General features: G+C 35.9%; 1 protein-coding gene across 1 annotated transcript in view; it reads left to right on the top strand.

Annotated features, from left to right (window-relative positions):
• Positions 1 to 15,765, top strand: part of SEMA3D (semaphorin 3D) — a 184,805-nt gene that overhangs the window by 53,468 nt on the left and 115,572 nt on the right. The gene's annotated exons all lie outside the window — the stretch shown is intronic.

Raw genomic sequence — 15,765 nt, 5'->3', positions numbered from 1 at the left:
GAAGAAAGCAAGAGGTCATTAAAAAGACAAGAGAGAAAGAAAAGACCTAAATGCATATCAGAAGAGACTCTGAAACTTGCTTTTGAGCATCAAGTAGCTAAAACAAAAGGAAAGCCTTAAGTAGCCTGTCATGGATTGAATTATGTCCCCCCAAAAATGTGTGTGTCAATTGGGCTGGGCCATGATTCCCGGTATTGTGTGATTTTCCTATATGTTGTAAATCCTGCCTGTATGCTGTTAATGAGGGAGGATGTGCGGGAGTTATGTTAGTGATGCATGACTCATCCTACCGGATTGGATTGTGTCTTGAGGTGATCTGTTGAGATATAAAAGAAAGAAGTGAGCAGAGAGAGTTGGGGACCTCATGCCACCAAGAAAGCAGAGCACATCCTTTAGACTGGGGTCCCTATGCCTGAGAAGCTCCTCCACCATGGGAAAAGTGAAGACAAGGACCTTCCTCCAGAGCCGACAGAGAGAATGTCTTCCCCTGGAGCTGATGCCTTGAATTTGGACTTTTAGCCTACTTTGGTGTGAGGAAATAAACTCTTTGTTAAAACCATCTACTTGTGGTATTTCTGTTATAGCAGCACTAGATAACTAACACATAGTCCTAACAATTATCCGTATCAAAGCCAGAGCCCTCTCTATGCAAATTTCACCAGTAATGTGTACAAGCCAAAAGTCTCTCCCTCCTTTCTCTCTCTTTTTTAATGGAGCCTTAGTTGACAGTAGAAAAAAAAAAAAAAAAAAAACTCAATAACCCCTGTTTGGTTATGTTACTTGTTTGGGCTTCAGAGTTAATGAATTGTTGGGATCATTCCACCTGAAAATGTTACTCATTTTGGAATGAGTTAAACCATGCATGGGTGGAATGAGTCTCTAAACCAGGATGCAGGCAACAGGTCACAAAGGAAATGGTTTATTAATCTGAGTACTGCTTTTGTATCATATTGTTCAAGCATTTGTACTTTTTTCTTTTTTTAGTGAGCTGAAGGGGTAGATGGATAGACAAATAAGAAATAAGTTTATTCTAAGAGCACAATTATCAGATATTTTAACTACTAATCTAACAATAGCTGTTATAGCAACTCACGTAATGTAACTATAAATCAACTGTATTTTGCAACTCACATCTCTTTAGATATGCTGTAACTCCATAAAAACATGGAGTTATCTTAGGTAGGCTATCACATCTCTTTAGATATGCCTTTCTTGGGCCTTTTGATAACTCCATCAGGCACCATGGCCTTCAAGGTCACTCTTAGGTAGTACAGACAATTGTACTACAGCAATAATTAAAAGGTTCAATCTAGTGTAATGAAACTTCCAACTTCATTTAAAATTTAACTCTCACTCCTGGACTATTCCCCTCCCTGCTTGGCCCTGCTGTGGGAGAGAGGGGCCTGCAGTAGGGAGATGTTCAGAGGCTTCTTCTCTCTCCACCTAGCACTCTTCCTCCTCCTTACCAAGCTGTTGAATACAGTGCATGATTCCCCTACAGTCAACTGGGAGAGGGAACAGAAGAGAGAAGAGGGTTCAGGAAAATACCTAGGGAAGTGACTGACCTTGTCAGAAGGACATCGCTTATCAACTTTCTGGCCTTGTCAGATATTTCTTTCATAGACAGCTTTGTGAGTTTTTGAAATTTCCCCCTCTCTCTGGAGTTCCCTCACTTGCAGGTCACTGGATTAATGTGACTGTACTTCTCCACTGACTGGTATGTCCTCATTCTTTATCCTTAGACAGATAGATGGCAATAGCTCCTGGTTTTTGCTTCTGAGTCTTTTTACCCAGGCCTCTTGAACAGGACCTAAGGTGACCTCATGCTATCTAGCCCATGGGAAGCCATAATGTGTTCCTTCCTCAATAGATACTGGAAGTGCAAGCTGATCCCAATTTAGCGAACAACTTGTGCTGTTTTCTATTAAAGCTTTTCAGTCATTTTCTCCCCCACAGATATCAGTCTATAATATCCCACAAGCTACATGTTCAATAGCAAGTGCTTCTTGAGGTTCCATCAAGGCCCCTTTCCTGACACTTACTCCTCCCTTCTGGGAGTTGTTAGACTCATGATACAGCTGTTGTGGAAGAAACATCCTTCTCAAGGGAAAGGGGAAAACTTTCTAATCTCCAGTTTCCAACTATTTTATTGTCAGGACATGGGTGAAATGGTCTAAAATAGATTCTTGACTTCTTTGAAAATGTTTGCATCTTGAGCTAGCACCCCATTTTAAATTTTGCTACAGTTTCAACTTCTATTTTAACATCTTGTTTTATTATCAGTGCCATAAAATGAGATCCCAGAAGAAAGTTGCTTTACCTCAAACCATAAAGGGTAACCCCACTGTGTATAATTCCTGAAGTATATACACAAAAATCGGGAAAAGAAATAGAGAATGTTAATATTTTTATTAAAATTGTTTAAATATTATTAACATGAATCAAAACACTTTGTTTTACATCTTGTTCCCAAGATGTAAATAATAATATTTATGATGGTTCCAGCAAAACTAGGCTATAACCTAAAATCCAGATAAAAGTGTATATAAGGCATGCACTGACCCATATTTGAACAGCCCTCAAAGTTAGTGTTCAAATAGTTTATTTTCATTTTGAGATTATGCTTCATTATCTTTCTTCTTTTTTTAATCAGTTGATTTAAAAATCATTTTTTCTTGAAATTGATATGTGTGAAAATTAAATGCGGTATCAAAGAATTGAAATATTGGCTAATCGAAAGTAAAGATGCTCTGACTGTACTCCATCAAAACCTAGTAGCTTGACTTCTACTTAGAGTGTTGAAGTCCAAAACTCAAAAAACCCAAACCCTCTGCCATTGAGTCGATTCTGACTCATAGATAACCCATAGGGTTTCCAAGGCTGTCAGTCTCTACGGAAGCAGCCCGCCACATCTTTCTTCTGTAGGGCCACAGGTGGTTTCAAATCAGTGTTGAAGATACTGTGTTTATGACAAAAGCTGTATAATACTGACACACTTTCTAAAACAGTTCAAATCTGTTTAATGTAAAAACATATTTTACCTTTTAGAAAAAAAAATTGACTGTAAAAATATACTAAATATACTTGTAGAAAACATAGGAAGCCTTCTTATGAATTTTAAAATGAGAAAATACATAAATGTGATAGCCTACCTAAGATCACTGCATATTTTTATGGAATAGCCTGGGAAGGTTTATTTCACCTTGCTAAAATAAAATTTAGGTTCCCACATTTATTTAAGAAGCTTACTCTTTTCATTATTTCATCCAAATAACAAAAATCAGGATTATTTCAGAGGAAACATTGAATAAAACTTAAAATGCTTAAGCTAGAATTTGGACACTGTAAGAGGACTGACTTTTTTTTTTGCAAAACGTTATTAAGTCATTTGAAGTTTATAAACGTGACACAGTTTTTTTTTTTTAATTTTTATTCCACTTAGCAATGGCAATGTAATTTTTATATCATTTTTCTCCTTATTTAACGTGAAAATCTGGTATGGAATTATAAAAAAAAAACTCAAATTACTTGAAATTCACCAAACTATGCCTCTATTTTTAAGCACTTATTTTATGAAAATAACAAAGTTAAGTGATTTTGTAATTTTAAATGTAATAATTTTCTGTGGAATATTTAAATACTCTCTTTGCCTACCATGAAAAGGGCTTTGTTATTTCCCTTTCCTTAAGGAAGTCTAAAACAAGGGGGTTTTCATAGATGAGAATTCTGCACTTGCTTGCTTTATATTGAGTCTAAGCAGACATACTTTCATAAATCAGAATGACCTTCCGACTCCAGTTCTATTAATTCACTCCAAGGCTGAATAAGACGTTCCCATCTAATGCTGTACCCTTTAGGCCTATTATTTAAGTAAAAAAGACTTTCAGAATAAATAACCTTTTCGTTTTAAATCAAGTTATTCTTAAAACAAAATTACCGCCCTTTTTATTCTTAGTTAATACTTGAAATTAAGAAAATATAAACACTTACAAACCATGTGGACATCCCAATAAATTAACGTTCCGTATAAGGCACCCTGCTTAGTTTCATGTTGATTAATCTGTTCCTATTGCCTGCCGAGCACATGCTGTCTAGTAGCCACGGAGGTAAAACAATCGGCTCGTTCATGGATGTGCCGGCTCTCCAGCCTGGGTGCCAGCTCTCCATCTGGTCACTGTAATGGACTGTCAGGATTTTGTCAGACTGCTCAAATTCCAGCCACAACTCTGCAATTTTAAGAGAAATCCTTCAGGCCACTTTTTAATAATTATGGTGTACTAACTGCATATATGGAAACCATAGTGACATAGCGGTTATGTGCTATGGCTGCTAACCAAAGGTTCCGCAGTTTGAATCCACCAGGCCTCCTTGGAAACTCTATGGGGCAGTTCTATTCTGTCCTGTAGGGTTGCTATGAGTCGGAATCGACCCCACGGCTCAGGATTTTTTTAACTGCCTATGTAAGACTGTGCCAGGTGCTAAAGTGTGTAGGAAGAAGCAGACAATGTCCCTTGACTCAAAGATTCTGTAATCTAATCAATGGTCCCTAAACTTTAATGATTGATAGACTCCTTTGAGAATATAATGGAGGATAGGGGCTCTGAACCAGTTGCCTTTGAGTTGGTTCAGACTTATGGTGATACCACATGTTTCAGAGTAGAGCTGTGTTCCATAGGGTTATCTATGACTGTAATTTTATAGACATAGATTGCCTGGCCTTTCTTCTGTGGTCCCACGGGGTGGATTTGAATCACCAACCTTTTGGTTAATAGTCAAGTGCAAACTGTTTGTTCCACTCAGGAACCTTATAAGAGCTCTCTATTCCTTTTGAAAATTTAAAATCCATCCACAAGTGCCATTGGACTGCAGGTTTAAAATTCCTGAATCTTTTGGGGATTTCTTAACATTTCTTTTAATTTTTATAATACATTAGCATTTCTCTTTTTTTCATTCCATATGTATTTACTGAGCTTCTACTATGTTCCTGTTACTCTTCTAGGTGCTCGGAATATATATATACAAGAAAACAAGACAGGCTAGGCCCCAAGGTACCTCTAATGTATCAGGGAATTCAGGGAGAAGAAGACAGGAAACAAGAAAATATCACCTAGTGTTAAGTTTTCTAAAGAAAATAAAACAAGGTGATATTCCTGGGAAACTAGATTGCTATCAGAGGTCTTTCTGGGGAGATGATGTTAAAATTAACACCTTTATGAGAAGGGGCCATCCTAAGGATGCCAGGTATATTCTAAGTAGACCAAACTCTTCTGAGAATAATAATGAGCAGCAGTAGCTGGCATATGATAAGAATTCAAGAAATGTTAATCTTACATTTTGTTAAAAAGGGTATAAATATAGTAGAGACTGTGATGTGTTTTTAGGTGTGGCAACTGAGACTCACAGTTAACTAAGGCCACCAGAACTGGGTTCTGAAAAAGGGAGACAATTCTTACCAAAGCCTTCATGAAAAAAGTCACATGGGCAGGTTAAAGAGCACCTTAGACTTTGTGGTTAGAACACCATCTTCTGCATTTAAGAATATTTTCTTGGAAAACCTGTAGCCCTGTGTTTATATGCATATTTGGGAAAAAAAAAAATTCCCAAACTTGAGAATTTAAACTGCCCATCTATAACAATTTCTATCCAGGACCATTTCCAGTTATGTAAGCCTTGCCTCTAGTGCTCCTGCCCTTATTTTCCATACCTCCTTTTTCCAGCTTAGATCTCCTACCTCGCCCTATATGTCGAACCTAGGGTTGCTAAAGTCCTTGTATCTTATAGCATTTTAGAGCCACATTTTTTCCAACTTCTTTACAACCATTCAAAATCTTGGATCCTGTTCTTTGATAGAAATGACCACTTGCATTTTTAGGGCTCTGAATTTTTGCCTTTAATTAGATTTTATGAACAACTTGTAACTTCCTCTTGGGTAGCACTCAGTTGTTTTGGCATCTCTGAATTGGGCCAAAGGGTACTCGACTGACCTTGCACTTGCTAACTTAAGTCAATTAAGTTGCTTCTCCAAAGATGGAACAAAGAACAGATGTGATTAGAATTTCCTTTCGATGTTGTTATATGGCCTTATCATTATTTGAATGTTTCTGTAACTTGCCTAGCATTAAATAATTAAAAATAAATTGCCTGACATTTTCACCTTACAAAATGATAACTGCTAATGAATTATATAATTTATGAATGAAACAGTACCATAATGAGACTTTGCAGTATTTTGCTTGTGAATTCCTCCTGCCTACTTTTTTTTCAAACTGAGTTAAAAAAAAAAAAATTTTTTTTTGGAGGGGGTGGTTTGGATAGAGGCAAGCAAGTGAAATCAACATAAAGGAAATAGATCACAGGTTATATTTTTAAACCTATCCAGTTCCAATATATTTTTTCAAGAAAATTAATATTAAATCTCTTTTGAAAAAAATGTGTTTAAAATATAACCTTATAGAGGGAACAGGAAAGCTGGTACTAGGGAACCCAAGGTTGAGAAGGGAGGGTGCTGACATGTCGTGGGATTGTTAACCAATGTCATAAAACAGTATGTGTACTAACTGTTTAATGAGAAACTAGTTTGTTCAGTAAACCTTCATCTAAAGTACAATAAAAAAGAAACAACAACAACAAAAAATATATAACCTTATAGCCTAGGTAAGGAGGCACTGGAGACCATGCCCATTTCGTTAGAATGATCTCCTTTCATACTGGTAAGGTATATTCTATAACTCTAAAAGAAAAACATGTACACATATATATTTTTAAAAACTAATAGTTGAGCTTTCCAAGCATAGCATGAAAGAATTAATCCTTTGGAAATGATCAATTGCAAAATGTTGTAAAAACAACATAAACATATTAATGTGGTTAAGTCAGTAAGTTATAGAACATGGGAAATGGCATAATTTCTTTTTATAAGTTTATAGACATACTTGTTTTAAAAACATTAACCCATAAATTATCAGTTCCAAATGAGGGCATTTTATGACTTTATTTACTTATGTTTCCAACAGTAGTTTTCCATTATCAACTTGATCTATAAGATTTAGCACTCAAACTAAAACTTAATTTGCAATTGCTAATTGTTTAGTGGGTCAGTTATTAGTTGCACCCCGGATAATTATGGTTGAGAGGAATTCTTGAGTTCATCTGAATTCACAGAAAAATCTCTGTTTGATTTCTGGTGTCTGTCTTACATGTGGGTGGAGAGAGTATCAGTAAACATTCTACATATTTGTGATCTTTGATATCAAAGCTATAAGGTCTCAATGACCACTTCCCACCAAAATGATAGCCTTAAATCTGTCTCTGATACATCATACAATGTTAGTTAAGGACTAGTATTGTGTAAGAATATTTCAGGGCAATTAAAATAGAGTAGTTGTGCAAGTGGCATCTCTGCTTCTCCTATGACCCTCTTTGATAAATAAAAGAATAATATCCATGGGTAACTGTTATGGATTGAATTGTGCTCTCCAAAAATGTGTGTCAGTCAACTTGGCTAGGCCATGATTCCCAGTACTGTGTGATTGTCTACCATGTTGACATCTGATGTGATTTTCCTACGTGTTGTAAATCCTACCTTTGTGATGATAATGAGGCTTGATTACGGACAGTTATGTTAACGAGGCAGGATTCAATCTATAAAATTAGGTTGTATCTTGAGTCAATCTGTTTTGAGATATAAAAGAAAGAAGCCAGCAGAGAGACAAGGGGACCTCATACCACCAAGAAAATAGTGCCAGAAGCAGAGTGAGTCCTTTGGACCTGGGGTCTTTATGCTGAGAAGCTCCTAGACCAGGGGAAGATTGATGATAAGGACCTTCCTCCAAAGCAGACAGAGAGAGAAAGCCTTCCCCTGGAGCTGGCACCCTGAATTTGGACTTCTGGCCTCCTAGACTGTGAGAGAATAACTTTTTCTTTGTTAAAGTCATCCAATTGTGGTATTTCTGTTATAGCAGCACTAGGTAACTAAGACAGTAACTTTCTAAGAGAGTAGTACAGCTGCATCAACTTTCAGAAACAGTGGTATGTGCTTCATTTTTCCCTGCTTAATACAAATTTTAATATGGCAAAATACAGTGTGCACGAGGCAGTAAAGTGTAAGAAAATGTTTGTGGCACTTTATTGCTGATAAATTTGGACACAGTGAGAATATTGAAAATCACACACTGCTACAACACGGTTCACATTATCTAGTGATTATCACAGCTGACTTTCTATAGGTAATGTGGGCAAAATATTTTTAACTGTGAAGTGATCTCACTGTATACTGACTGGGATAATAATCTAAGGAGCTCAGTTACTCTGCAGTTTTTGTGTAAACCATGCTGAAACATAAGACTCTATATGAAGTATTTGTTATTCTATAACTGAGTTAGCTTCTCTATTTCTCCTATATGTCTGTGTTTCTGTTTCTCTCTTTCTTGCTGTTTTCCCACTCCATATGCAGCTACACACACACACACACACACATCACACAATTTGATTAGAAAATATGGAAATGGTGAAATGCTATTTTATATATATATATATATTTTTTGTTGTTGTTGTTGTTGTCATTGTTGGGTATGTATGTGTATATATATACACACACGCACATATATACACATTGCTGTTGAATCTATTCCCACTCATAGTGACTCTACAGGACAGAGTAGAACAGCCTCATAGGGTTTCCAAGGAATGATTGGTGGATTCATATTGCCAACCTTTTGGTCAGCAGCTGAGCTCTTAATCACTGCACCAGCAGGACTACATATATATACAGATAGATAGATAGATAGATAGATAGATAGATAGATAGATAGATAGATAGATAGATAGATAGATAGATAGATAGATAGATAGATAGATAGATAGATAGATAGATAGATATAGACAGACAGACAGACAGATAGATAGATAGATAGATTAGATAGACAGGTAGATGATAAGATAGATAGATGATAGATAGATATGTATATACATATATATATATGTTGCACTTGAAATATGTCACTTCAAAAGATTACTGAAAAAAAAAGAATGTTACTTGAACACATTCCTGCCCACCTTATATAAATGAGTGTGGGTTTTTTGTTCTTTTATTCATTTTTTTCCTTTGTTTTATTTTTAAATTCATTAAGAAAAATTCTGTTTCTTTAAATTTTTTAACAACAAGGGGTCAAAAGGGATATTTTAAACAATAAACCCTTTACACAAATGACTAAGTGGAAAGTAGAAGAATATCCTGCCATAAATCATAATTAAAATAACATCTTTTAAATATGGCACAACTATGATGGTTTTTTTGTTTTGTTTTCCTCCTGAGTAAATGTCTAGTGTCTGAAAGATGATCAGCTATCTTTTAAGTTACTATTATTACAGGTAATTCTATTTTTAATTCCTAAATTCTTGACAGCATTATGTCAAAATAAGCCAATTATAATCTAAATAAATCTATATTTTGAAGATTTGAATGTTACCTTAAAAGTAAAATTAATTTTGTGAAATTAGCTTAAAATCTCTGTTCAGTAATTATAATGCTCCAAACATAATTTCTATTTTTATCAGGTTCTAGAATAGACATAAGGGGATTGAAGGTGAAGGATGAAAAGTGAGATAACAATTGAGGGAAATAAATGTGTTATGTAAACAGAGATTGGAAGATTTATAAAAATTGGTTTCTGTCCAGCAAACTCTCAGCATGAGCATATTTTGTATAACATTTGCCCACTAATCTAAAAATAAAAGTCTCAGAAGCTTGTAATTACTTTTATTGCTTCATCAAGCAGTATAATTTATTTTTTAGTCTTATGACTTATAACTAATAACTGAAAATATACAACAAAACCATTAAAACATCTTTTAAAAATTTGTGTTTCTTTGCAAAGAGAAAAAGAAGCTGTAATTGCTATTTTATTGTCAAGTCCCTAGGACAAAATTAGAATTAAAACCATTAACTACAAACTATTGCTACTTTGTATCAAGTCCCTGAGTCAATTCAAGTTGACTATTAAATTATCCTAATCTAAACCAAGATCTCTGCTGCTAACCAAAAGGTTGGTGGTTAGAACCCAGCAGCTCTTCTGGAGAAAAACCTGGAGAATCTGCTCCAATAAGTAAAGATTACAGCCAAGAAAACCCTATGGAGCAATTATGTTCTGTCACATGGGGTTGTGATGAGTGGAAATCTACTCCGTGACACCTAACAACAACAAACTAAACCATAGCAAACCAAAACCAAGACACTGGAATTGAAACTATTAAGAGCAAGTAATTTAAAACAGCGGCTCTAAAGTAGAGACTGGTAAAGACTTTGTTTACCACTAAATATACCTCAGTGCTCCCTGGCATGGTGGTTTCACCCTCTCTCCTTCCTTATACTGTTTGCACTTCCCATGGAAATGCACTTACCTTATCTACATGCAGAGCTGTCTTCCTAACTAAAATCTGAAAACTTCAAGGCCTCAACTTGCCTGGCATACAGACAACACTGCATAATTGTGTGTCTAATGAACATATTCACCACTCATGGGCTCAAACATAGCAACAATTTTGAAGATGGTGCAGGACCTGGCACTGTTTTCTTCTCATGTACGTAGGGTTGCTGTGAGTGGGAAGCTACTAGAAAGCACCTCACAACAACAACAACAACAAAAACAAATGATTAATGAACAGCAACTACTTTCTGCAAACTTTTACTCTTGAATTTAGATTTCAAAATCATGTAATGATCTCTTCCACGTTTAATCCCGCTTTAAATAATCCTCCTTATAGAAGAGGTTATAAATATAATCAAACTCAATTTTGGAGACATCATTTATCTCATAACTTACTTTAAGCCAATCACCCATTACACTGGCCTGGTAAAAAAAATAGAAGTCTCTGAAAATCTCTCCCCTTTTTAAGACTCATTTACTCAATACTAAAGAGTCCTACATCTTACTTTTTTCTATAGTATTAATGCAAATAAGATATTTGGATCTGAACAAATCTAAATATTTTTCCTAAGTGTATTTCTGAAATGTGGTTAAATCTAACCATCATATAAAATAGGGAGAATAGAATCTGAAGCATTGAAAGGATACAAAAAGTATTAATCTGCTCTTTGTTGTTGTTGTTGTTAGATGCCCCGGAGTTGGCTCTGACTCATAGCAACCGTACGTACAACGGAACAAAACACGCCCAATCCTTCACGATCCTCATGATCTTTGTTATGCTTGAGCCTATTGTTGAAGCCACTAGGTCAATCCATCTTGTTGAGGATCTTCCTCTTTTTTGCTGACCCTCTGCTTTACCAAGCATGATGTGCTTCTCCAGAAACTGATCCCTCCTGATTACATGTCCAAAGTATATGGAGGTAGTCTCACCATTCTAGCTTCTAAGGAGCATTCTGGATGTACTTCTTCCAAGATAGATTTGTTTATTCTTTTGGCTACCCAAGGTATAGTCAATAACCCAAACCAAACCCAGTGCCATCGAGTCCATTCTGACTCACAGCGACCCTATAGGACAGAGTAGAACTGCCCCATAGAATTTCCAAAGAGCACCTGGTGGATTCGAGCCCGGCCCTTTGGCTAGCAGCCATAGCATTTAACCACTACGCCACCAGGGTTTCCGGTATAGTCAGTGTTCTTCACCAACGCAGAAATTCAAAGGTGTGAATTGTTCTTCAGTCTTCCTTTGTCATTGTTCAGCTTTCACATGCATAGGGGGTGATTGAAAATACCATGGCTTGGGTCAGGCACACCTTAGTCCTTAAAGTGAGATCTTTGCTTTTCAACACTTTAAAAATGTCTTTTGCAGCAGATTTGGCCCATGCAATGTGTCGTTTGATTTCTTGACTGCTGCTTCCATGGGTGTTGATGGAAATCCCACCTTCCTTGACAACTTCCATCTTTTCTCTGTTTATCATGATGTTGGCTATTGGTCAAGTTGTGAGGATTTTGTTTTCTTTGTGTTGAGGTGTAATCCATACTGAAGGCTATGGTCTTTGATCATCATCAGTAAGTGCTTCAAGTCTTCTTCACTTTCAGCAAGAAAGGTTGTGTTGTTTGCATATCGAAGATTGTTAATGAGTTTTCCTCCAGTGATGCCCCATTCTTCTTCATAGAGTCCAGTTTCTCAAATTATTTGCTCAGCATTCAGATTGAATAATTATGGTGAGAGAATACAACCCTGATGCTCACCTTTCTTAACTTTAAACCAGCCAGTATTCCCTTAATCTGTTCAAATAATTGACTCTTGGTCGATGTACATGTTCTTCATGAGTCCAGTTAAGTGTTCTGGAAATCTCATTCTTTGCAATGTTATCCATAATTTGTTATGATCTACAAAGTCAAATGCCTTAGCATAGTCAATAAAACTCAAGTAAACATCTTTCTGGTATTCTTTGCTTTCAGCCAGGATCCATCTGGTATCAGCAATGATATCCCTGGCTCCATGTCCTCTTCTGAATCCAGCTTGAATTTCTGGCAGTTGCCTGTCAGTATACTGCTGTAACCACTTTTGAATAATCTTCAGCAATCTACACTAAACCAAAGAAACCAAACCCAGTGCCATTGAGTAGATTCCAACTCATAGCAACCCTATAGGACAGAGTAGAACTGCCCGATAGAGTTTCCAACGAGCACCCGGCAGATTCGGACTGCTGACCCTTTGGTTAGCAGCCGTAGCATTTAACCACTACGCCACCAGGGTTTCTGCAATCCACACTAGAGACCAATAAATTGAGTTAAGCAGTAAACCAGATCATGGACATCCTTTCTGTGTACTATTTGCAGTCCAAGACATAAAGCAGTCATTCATAAAACTATTGTAATATTGAAGAACCAGCAAGAAAAAAGTTAGAGGACACCTTGAGCTCATAAAGTCATATAAGAAGTGATGAATCTGTACATTTAAGGTAGTATTTTTGAAGGAGAGAACACTCAGTCCAGTATTTTTGCTACCAACAGTAAAGAAAACAAATTAACTTTCAAATTTCCTGCTAGTTTAAGGGATTTATTTTTATTATTCATTTATTTAATACCTCACAATTGTAGGTTCATGACAAACTCAGTAGCTTGATTTATTCACTTACTAACTTATGTTACTTACCAGCCCCATTGCCATCTAATAGGGAAGACTGAAGAAGAATTGATGCCTTTGAATTATGGTGTTGGTGAAAATATTGAATGTATCATAGACTCCCAGAAGAATGAACAAACCTGTCTTGGAAGAAGTATAGCCAGGATGCTCCTTAGAAGGCAGGATGGGGAGGACTTCATCTTATATATTTTGGACATGTTATCAGGAGGGACCAGTCCCTGGAGAAGGACATCATGTTTGGTAGAGGGTCAACGAAAAAGATTTGATTGATTGATGAAGTTTCTGCAACAATGGGCTCAAACACAGCAATGATTGTGAGGGTGGTGAAGAATTGGGCAGTATTTCCTTCTCTTGTACATTAGGTCGCTATGATTCCAAACTGACTTGAAGGCACCTAACAACAACATTACTTACCGGTGTAATTTGCGTTGATTCTGACTCATGGAGATCCTAAGTGTGTCAGAAAACTGTACTCTATAGGATTTTCAATAGTTGATTTTTTAGAAATTGATCACCAGGTCTTTCTTTCAAGCCAGCTCTCCGTGGCCATGAACCACCAACCTATTGTTTAGCAGCCTAGCACATCAACCTTTTGCACCGCCCAGGGACTTTCTGTATTACTCACTTATTTTTAATTATCTTATCAAGCACCTGAATACATACCACCCAAAACAAAATTTAGGATCTGGTAAATAACTTGCTTCTTACCACTAACTCGACCCTTTTGTTCTTCCCCTCTTGGGTAACCTTCATCCTCTATTCACCATTCTTTCGCTTTTCTTTTATTTGTTACATCTACGTATATAACTAAAATGTATATATTTCATTTTTTTTTAACTTTGCTCTAAGGGTATCATGCTGTATATAATTTTGGAGGATATATATATATATATATATTAGCCTAATAATTTTACTCTATTGCTAAGATAAATCCATAATGCTCTTCATTGCTTTACTTCATTCATTTTTGACAGCCAGAAATAATGAAAACTCATGTGAAGGTACAATTGCAACGGTTTAAGCTATTTATGAAGAAATAAAATCTTTAGGTACTTTTGTGAACCACATTAGGATTAGCTCATTGCTAGAGCCTATTGCTGATACAACCACCCTACCGATACACAGCTTTAATAAAAAAAAAAAAAAAAGTGTGCTCTAAATGATCAAACTTGCTTCAATTTAAAATCTAAAAAATTTCATTGTATTTACATGAAGGGAATTTTGAGGGCTATTCTCTGCTTGTCTTTATTCAGGGACATAAAAACCTAAAATTTCACTATAAAGATAGTATGATATAAACATCAGTGACTTCTAAATCATTTGTTAATTCCAGGTTTAACCAGTTTCCTTTAGTGTATTCCTTCAGGATATTTTCTTTTTCCTCCTTCATTAAAACAGTTTCTGCTAACGCTGGTGAGAAACATAATAAAAGTTCATCAGGAACTTCTTGGTACATTCATTTATAAGCAACTCAGAGCTTGTTTTTCATGTTTCTTCTGTCTATAGCTTAACAGTGAATATTACTCTCTGTAAGCTAATGGAGATATGTACCTCTTTGAATCTTATTTTGCAAAAGTGTCCTGACAATATTTCAAAGTCTGTTAAAAAAAAAAAAAGACAAGACAAAACAAAACAAAAATGTTTCTGATAATTTCAAGGCTGTAAAATATGATTAAGAACTGCTAACCAAGGAATTTCATGCCCTTGTTCTTTAGTCATTTATCTAAATAACATTTATAATGTAATCCTTAGGATCCTGGGTTCAGTACACAGAAAGACTTTGGGTCAGGTTTTGGCACTGCTACTAACTAGCTATATGACCCTTGGCATATTATTTAGTGGCTGTATGACTAAGCTTTCTGACCTGATAATAGGGAGAATAACTATAGCCATTATGTAGGGTTATTGTGAGATGTAAATAAGATAATACTTACAAATGTTTAGCTAAGTAACAGATGCATCTGAACTCCATGCTAGTAAAATATTGTCAACAAATTCACACTGGTCTTTGGCTTGGAATGATAACTTCTACTTGTAACAGAGAGTTGTTTCCACCACCTCATCATACCTGGTTATTTTGCTCTGTCACTCTGAGTAAACACAGAATAACAGGGTCAATAGAGCCTCTTACTTAACCAAATGCCAATCTGAAATTCTGTTGACATCGCAATAAGAGCTTATGGCCCTCTTAACATAATTTATCAATTATTAAATACATGTAAACAAAGACTATAAGATTAACATGAAAATGATTATTTCTAAAGAGTTTTCTCTTAGAAGCTTTTCAGAGTAGCTTTGTAAAATATTTAAATCTTCAAAAAATCTCACATTATTTCTGAGGATCTGCTCTTGGCTTGATATCCACTCTTCAATTTCCCACACTCATTTCCCCAATCAGAAATATAGGGTGTTTTAAACACACCAAGTAATGGGCTTCTTAGACCAATCAAGTATATGAGATCAAATGGGCAACAGCTACCCAGGAACAAAGAGGAGAAGGTAGAAGGGGAGAGGAAAACTGGACTAATGGGCTTGGTGAACCTGGGGTAGAAAGGAAAAGGGGGAGTGTGCTGACACAATGCAGGGTTGTAGCCAATGCCATGAAACAATTTGTATATAAATTTTTCAATGAGAAACTAATTTGTTCTATAAACTTTCACCTAAACCATGATTTAAAAAAAAGGAGATACA

This window comes from Loxodonta africana, chromosome 8 (genome assembly GCF_030014295.1).
Source record: "Loxodonta africana isolate mLoxAfr1 chromosome 8, mLoxAfr1.hap2, whole genome shotgun sequence".
NCBI lineage: Eukaryota > Metazoa > Chordata > Mammalia > Proboscidea > Elephantidae > Loxodonta > Loxodonta africana.
Note: the sequence above shows the minus strand (reverse complement) of the source record. Positions and strands in the feature narration are given on the sequence as shown.